The 7,323-nt window shown below is 36.2% G+C and overlaps 1 non-coding gene across 1 annotated transcript; it reads left to right on the forward strand.

The window, feature by feature from the left end:
- The first annotated feature begins 6,006 nt into the window (after positions 1 to 6,006).
- LOC120178987 lies at positions 6,007 to 6,157 on the forward strand. The gene has a single exon (XR_005521569.1). It is a non-coding gene; the product is annotated as a U4 spliceosomal RNA (small nuclear RNA).
- Positions 6,158 to 7,323: the final 1,166 nt, after the last annotated feature.

The raw sequence follows: 7,323 nt of genomic DNA on the forward strand, positions 1-7,323 counted from the left end.
AAGCTATCTTCAAGTCTTCCTTTGTATCAAAACAATCATCTTTCTTGATACGAATAATTTTTGTGTAACAATCAACTGCTATCTTTACCAACTCTTCTTCCGGTATCTGAAGTAATTTTGGCATATTCCAGTTATACTCCCGTGGCATTTTCTTCGGGGACTTTTCTTTGGGGATTTCTTCTTCTTCTTTTTCTTCTTCAGTGTTATATGAATTACAGAATGGATGTTCAACATGTTCATTCACAGTCGTAACTTCCTCCTCATTATCATCAACATCTTCCTCGGCAGTGGTTGTTTCATCATCAAAATTCGGGTATTGACCAATATCAAAATCATTACACGCAAGGTCTGTTTCTTCTTCTGAAACATCATCAAAATCCGAGTATTGACCAAGATCAAAGTCCGGGTATTGACCAAGATCAAATTTCGAATACCGACTAGTACTCATAATTTTTTCTGTTGGCTCATCATCGTCTAACTGGTTAATACGAAAACTGAAATTTGGTGCTGAAAGTTGATTGAGATTTGGATTAGGGAAAGGTTGTGGGTTTTGAGATTGTGTTTGGTATTGGAAATGTGGTGAAACAAAATTTGCTTGGTGATGAAATTGTGGTGGAACCATTAAATTTTGAGCACCATAAACTGGGGTTGAAAAACTTAGTTGATTACTACCCGCTACTGACCCAACTTCACTACTTCTAGGTTCAACAACATACAATGTAACATCATCTTGCGAAACACTAATGTAAGCAATGAATCGTTCAACATCTTCATTGTCGGTTAACAAATAAACTTTACCTTTTCTCTGATAAGATAGCCTAAATCCACTTAAGGGCTCTAAATTCAATTTATTTGCAACACGTAACATTAGAGTTTCATAAGTTAACTTTTTTAATGACAGTTTTAGTTGAAAATTCATGGATAAAGGCATATATTGTAAAACACCATTACATTCTCCCATGACCCTCAAAAACACAAATCTATCCAAACATGATCAACATTAGATGATTTCATTATTGTAAATTAATTTACTAAACAAACGAGCTGCGAAACTAAAATCTGTTGCCGGATGGGGAAGGATGTCGTTGGATATAGGAACGGATGTCGCCGGAGAGAGTGATAGATGGAGATGGAATGAGTTGCGATTTAGGGATTTAGGTTATGAGTTGCTGCTGTTGCGTAGTTATATACCCAAAACATTTGTGTTGCGAAACTAAAACCTGTTGCGAATTCAGAAATCGAGTTGCGAATTTGAAATTCAGTATTGCGATAGTCAGAATCTCGTTGCGATAGTCAGAATCTCGTTGCGATAGTCAGATTTGCGTTGTGATTTACAGATTCGCGTTGCGATTTACGTATTCGCATTGCGATTTACGTAATCGTATTACGATTTTTCAAATTCGCGTTGCGATTTACGTATTCGCATTGCGAATTAGGAAAATCGCAACGCGAATTTGAAAAATCGCAATGCGATAGTCAGAATCGCGTTGCGAATCTGGAAACTGATTTGCGATACCGGAGATTACGTTACGAATTATCGATCGTATTGCGATTTAGTTGGTCATTTTGACAAATCCAAAAAAAGTTAATTAAAATCATATATTATAATGCATTTTTGGTGACTCAAGTTATTTTCTCAAAACTTTAATGTGAACCGTGGCAAGGGAAACGGATACCAGAAAGTAGAACCTAAGAATCACAAACTCAAAAATCAAGCAGTAGCTACGGGGGTCGATCCAACGTCGGTCCTCAGCTGCCTGAGATTCTACACTCCACGGGGAATCTTCAATCCAATAGTAATAGGTGGTCCCCATCGTCATTTCTGTCGCCAGGATGTGCGTCGCCAAATTTCCACTATGATGAACAAATCGGAATGAATATTTCCCAAAAGCAGTAGCCCGTTGTTTCGCCTCCCACGACAATGTACTAATCTCTGAAAAATGGGGCTCCGAAGATAGTAGCTTTCCGACTACCACCTTGGAATCGCCTTCAACTATTATCTCCTGAAGACCCAAGTCCGCTGCAAACGAAAGTGCATGAACAACAGCCAGAGCCTTGGCCAGAAAAATCGAGGTAACCCGTGGAACCCATCTCCTACATGCACCCAGTATGAGACACCTGTTATCTCTGATGATTACTCCTAACCATGCTTGTTGTTGTGCATGTATGAATCGGGAGTCAAAATTAACCTTGACTGATGGGAAATCGGGGTGGGTTGTTCACCGCACAAGAGGAGCAGCTACAGCACCCCTGAGTTTTGCATTTGCATAAAGAAAATCTCGACTTTGTGTGTGAATTAAGGTAACAATTTCCTCCTTTAATATCTTTCCCTTATGATAATGTAGATTCCGCATGTACCATAGTGCCCAAATTGTCACCAGAATCTCTGGGTGTGTTTGAGTTGGATTATTACAAAACATCCAATTTAGCCAATCCGCAAAATAAGAAAATGTACCTGGCATATCCCAATTCAAACTTGATTCATTCCAAACAACTAGTGCTATAGTGCAATCTTTGACTGCGTGAATACCAGTTTCTATATTGGCTTGACAACGTTGGCAAATAGGGTCGTTTATGAGTCGTCTCGTGAATAAAACTTGTAAAGATGGTATGAAGTTATTTATGAATCGCCAAACCTGCAGCTTGATTTTGCGTTGACATGCACAAACCCACAGTCTGTGAAAAATGGTTTTCCACGTTTGCGAAACATTTCTATCTTCAAGCAACAAACGGTACCCACTGCGTACATTATATACTCACATGTCTTCTCACCACACCAAACCTGACAATCATCCTGCTTAAATTGGGACAAAGGGGTGCCCAAGATGATTTTTGCCTCCTCTTCATTGAACAGATCTAGTAATAGGTCTTCTTTCCAAGATATCGATTCCTCATCTATTAAATCAGCTACCTTTTCGACCGAATGATTTTGGGGAGGTGTTAATAAGTATGGTTTGATCCTTGGCAACCAAAAATCATTCCAGATGGAGATCGAAGTGCCCGTACCAACCTTCCATCGTAAACCAATTATAAGAAGCCCCTTGGCACTCCAGATACTTCGCTATATGTAGGAAGGAGAAGTGCCAAGCCTAGAAGACAAGAAATCACCTGCTTGAAAGTACTTCGCCTTTAGGACTCTGCCTACTAAAGAAGTTGGATTTATCAACAATCTCCACCCCTGTTTAGCCAATAAGGCAATGTTGAATTTGCCCATTTCCTGAAATCCAAGACCCCCACTTTCTTTCAGTTGACATAAGCCTTCCCATTGACACCAATGAATGCCTCTTTTGCTTACAGATTTCTTTCACCAGAATCGAGCCATTATATTCTCCAACTCAATACAAAGGCTCATTGGGAGCAAAAAACAACTCAAAGCAAAAAGAGGAATCGCATGGAGTATTGACTTTATAAAGACCTCTTTACCTCATTGAGAAAGAGCCCAAACACTCCAACTCTGAATGTGACTGGTAAGTTTATCCCGTACATAAGAAAACGCCTCTTTCTTCCTTCTCTCCAGTATTGCTGGTAGACCTAAATACTTCTCTGGGTTTGAGGTGTTAGATACCCCCAGAATACGTCGAACATCAATACGGTTTTCATCAATGACATTCGCGCTGAAAAAATACCAGATTTTTCAGAATTTATTACTTGATCCGAACCATCCTTGTAAATTCGTAAGATCTCCATAATCTGAGCCGCATCACTAGCTTTTTTCTCACCAAAGATAAGGTTGTCATCTGCGAAAAATAAATGTGAAATCATTAGAGCATATTTATTTATCCGAACTCCTTCTAAGGCCCCTGATGACATAGATTGGCGAATGAGGGATGAAAGACCTTCACTGCAAATTAGGAATAAATATGGGCTTAGTGGGTCACCCTGTCAGAGTCCTCGTTGCGAAGCGAAACTGGTCCCGATCAAACCATTAAATATAACCGAATAAGAGATGGTGGAAATACATCTTGTCAATATAGAGATCCAAGCACTCGAAAAACCTAGCTTCCGCATAATTTCCCAAACAAAATTCCACTCCACCCTATCATAGGCCTTGCTCATATCCAGCTTCAAAGCAAAATATCCTCTCCTTCCTACACACTTGTTCATGAAAGTGTGCAATAATTCGTAAGCAGTAATAATGTTGTCGAATATTAGTCTTCCCGGTACAAAAGCGCTCTAAGCCTCATCAATGCAAACATGGAGAAGGTGTTGCATCCTATTAACCAACATCTTGGAAACGATATTGTACAGAACATCCGGAAATGAGTAACTTACTTGGAGCAGCTACTTTCGGAATAAGAACTGTGAGTGACGTTGACTTGGTTCATGTCAAAATCCCCACGGATGAGCCCAATACAATAATTTGCTACCTCCCTTCCGATTAGATGCCAGAATCTCTGATAGAATAAGGCGCCTAGTCAATCCGCCTCTGCTGCTTTCAAAGGACATATAGATTTCACCGCCTGTGTCACCTCTTCAAATGAAAAAGGTTCTTGAAGACCCTTTTTCATCTGCATGGTAATTTGAGGTTCGATGCCTCTCAAGATTCAATCATCAATAGGGCCTCAGGCTGAAGCAAATAATGTCTCGAAGTAACGCCTAGCGACCTCTTCCATACCCGTTTCTGCTATAGTGTGTAAACCATCCTCCTTTTCCAATGAAAGAATAGATTCGTGCGACGCCTTGTCGAAGCAAACCGGTGAAAGAAAGTCGTGTTATTATCCCCGTTTTTTAACCAATTGACCCGGGCCCTCTGCTCCCAATACAACTCAGTCTTGTCCATCTCGAGATTAAGTTGTAGTTTCGTGTCCACTATCTCTCCGAGCACCTCATCAGTCGGTTGAAGTTTAACGAGTTTTGTCAACTTGCGTTGCAGTTCAGCGCTCGATAGACGATTAATCTGACAGATGTTCTTAAATTTATGCCTTATATTATTAGTTGTATAGTTAAAAAAAAATATGAAACAAAAGAAGTAATATCAAGAAAATTCATTATCTTATAAGTAACATAGTTCAATTCGATTGAAATTGGCAAATAATTGAGAAATCGATGGAAATTACATTCCACCATTTTAATTATAAAAAAACCCTATCGTTAGTAATCATCTTCTTATTGTGATGAGAATCATTCCAAATTATTTGAACTAGGAGGATGTTCAAAATTTCGGTTAACCGATTAAACTAATCGAATTGAAATTTTTTTCATTTAATCGGTCAATTAATTTTAGGTTTGATCGATTAACGATTAATGATTTTTTAAAGTTAGGTTATCGGTTAATTAATCGAAATTTTTAAATATTTAATATATTATTTATATATTAATAGCTTTAGGAGTATTTAAATTTCGGTTTTAACTGGATTAATCGACTGAATTAACCGACTAAATTAATCAAATTAACCGAAAATATTAATTATTTAATATATATTATTTAAAATTTCGGTTAACCGACCGATTAACCAAACTTTGTTCGGTTTGGTTAATTATTTTTGAAAAAAATTCGGTTAATAAAATTGTAAAAGTTCAGTTCAGTTGATTAACTAAACCGACCTTTTGAACGCCCCTAATTCGAACCAAACATAAAATAAAATTTCAAAAGAAAACTATATCCAATAATGATCTTTTATGCAAATCAATCACTCCCTTAATTTCAACTTCCACCATCTTCTCTCATGAGCATACCACAATCACCAGAACCCATCACCATCATCAACACTGCCAATTCCACCAACAATCTAGTTTTCTTTCTGTCCGTTACATCATTATCAGCTCTTAACCTAAGACTAGGGATTACATTGACAAATGAACCTAAACTTTAGGGGTTATATAGGATATTTTGAAAGTTTAGAGGTCGTATTAGAATAAATCCCCAAGTTTTGCCAGTGACTGGAACGAGAGTTTGTTCCAGGCGCTTATTATGAGTAATTAGGAGTGCATCCCACACCGGTTGGATAACAAACCGACGATGGTTGCACGTAATATAAAATGAAGGTAAGAAGCAATGTTGAGGGCATCTTTGCGCTTGGGGCAATGACGCAGCTAGTGAGGTACTAACCGAGGCGCGTCTATTGCTGGTTGAAAACTATTTCCAAACCCCCTCTTAGGCTTGGGTTCAGCCCTAGCCTTTGAGAATTTCTGGAAGGGCTCCCTTCGGGGGAAAGTCCTACAATTCCTAGTACAAAATTTTTTCATGGGATCCTAATTGTTTTATTATTTATTAAGATGTCAATGTTTTTATTAAAGGTATTGGTCAATTTAATATTATATAATATTGTAGGAATTAACTAGCAAGAAATTGTTGTTACTATTTCACCTTAGTCATAAGCATTTATTGTCAAAAGTATTTAGAACAAATATTATTACACTTTAGCTTAATCATAATAAGATATTGTTGTTACTACTTCACTTGTTACTATTTCATCTTAGCTTAATCATAAGTAATTATTAATCAAAAATATTTAGAACGGATATTACTTCACATTAGCTTAATCGTAGAATAGAGGTCACGAGTTCACATTAGCTTAATCGTAGAAATTATTGTTGTTCTTAGAGGTCACGAGTTCAAACAGGTGAATGAATATTTATTGTCAAAGATATTTAGAACATATACTACTTCATCTTAGCTTAATCATAATAAGAAAATAAGAAACATGATTTTGAAAACTAATTTATAGAATTCAATTATATAATATAAAATGATAAAATGGTAACTTTTGTCTCTGTAGTATACTCAATTTATCACTTTTGCTCCTATTGTATTTTCATATCAATTTACCCCTCGAAATTGCTCAATTGCATCATTCTATAACCCTACCCCTAAGTTAAAAACCTAAATTATAATCCCTAAACCCTAAATCATAACCATAATACCTCTAAACATTAACTTAGGGTTTATAATTTAGGGTTTTAAGTTAGGGGAAGGGTATAGAATGATGCAATTAAACAACTTTGAGTGCTAAATTGATACAAAAATACGATAGGGGTGAAAATGATAAATTTGATCTATTAGAGGGACAAAGGTGATCCTTAAGTCATATAAAATTAATTAGTATAGTAAAAATTATATAAACTAATTTATAGAATTCACTTATATGATATAAAATTATTTAGACGAGTGAAAAATTATATAACATTATATATAAACTAATTAGACAAGTGAAAATTATATAAAACTAGACAAGTGAAAATCATATAAAATTAATTAGACTAGTGAAAACAGACCATAAGAAATAAAAATAATATTCATTAAAGAAAATATTTATCAAAGAAAAATAATAAGATAAATTAATTTCATGTAATTTTATCAAATTAAAAGTGTTCATAAGCCAT

Source organism: Hibiscus syriacus, unplaced genomic scaffold (assembly GCF_006381635.1).
Source record: "Hibiscus syriacus cultivar Baekdansim isolate YM2019G1 unplaced genomic scaffold, ASM638163v2 tig00112383_pilon, whole genome shotgun sequence".
Taxonomy (NCBI): domain Eukaryota; kingdom Viridiplantae; phylum Streptophyta; class Magnoliopsida; order Malvales; family Malvaceae; genus Hibiscus; species Hibiscus syriacus.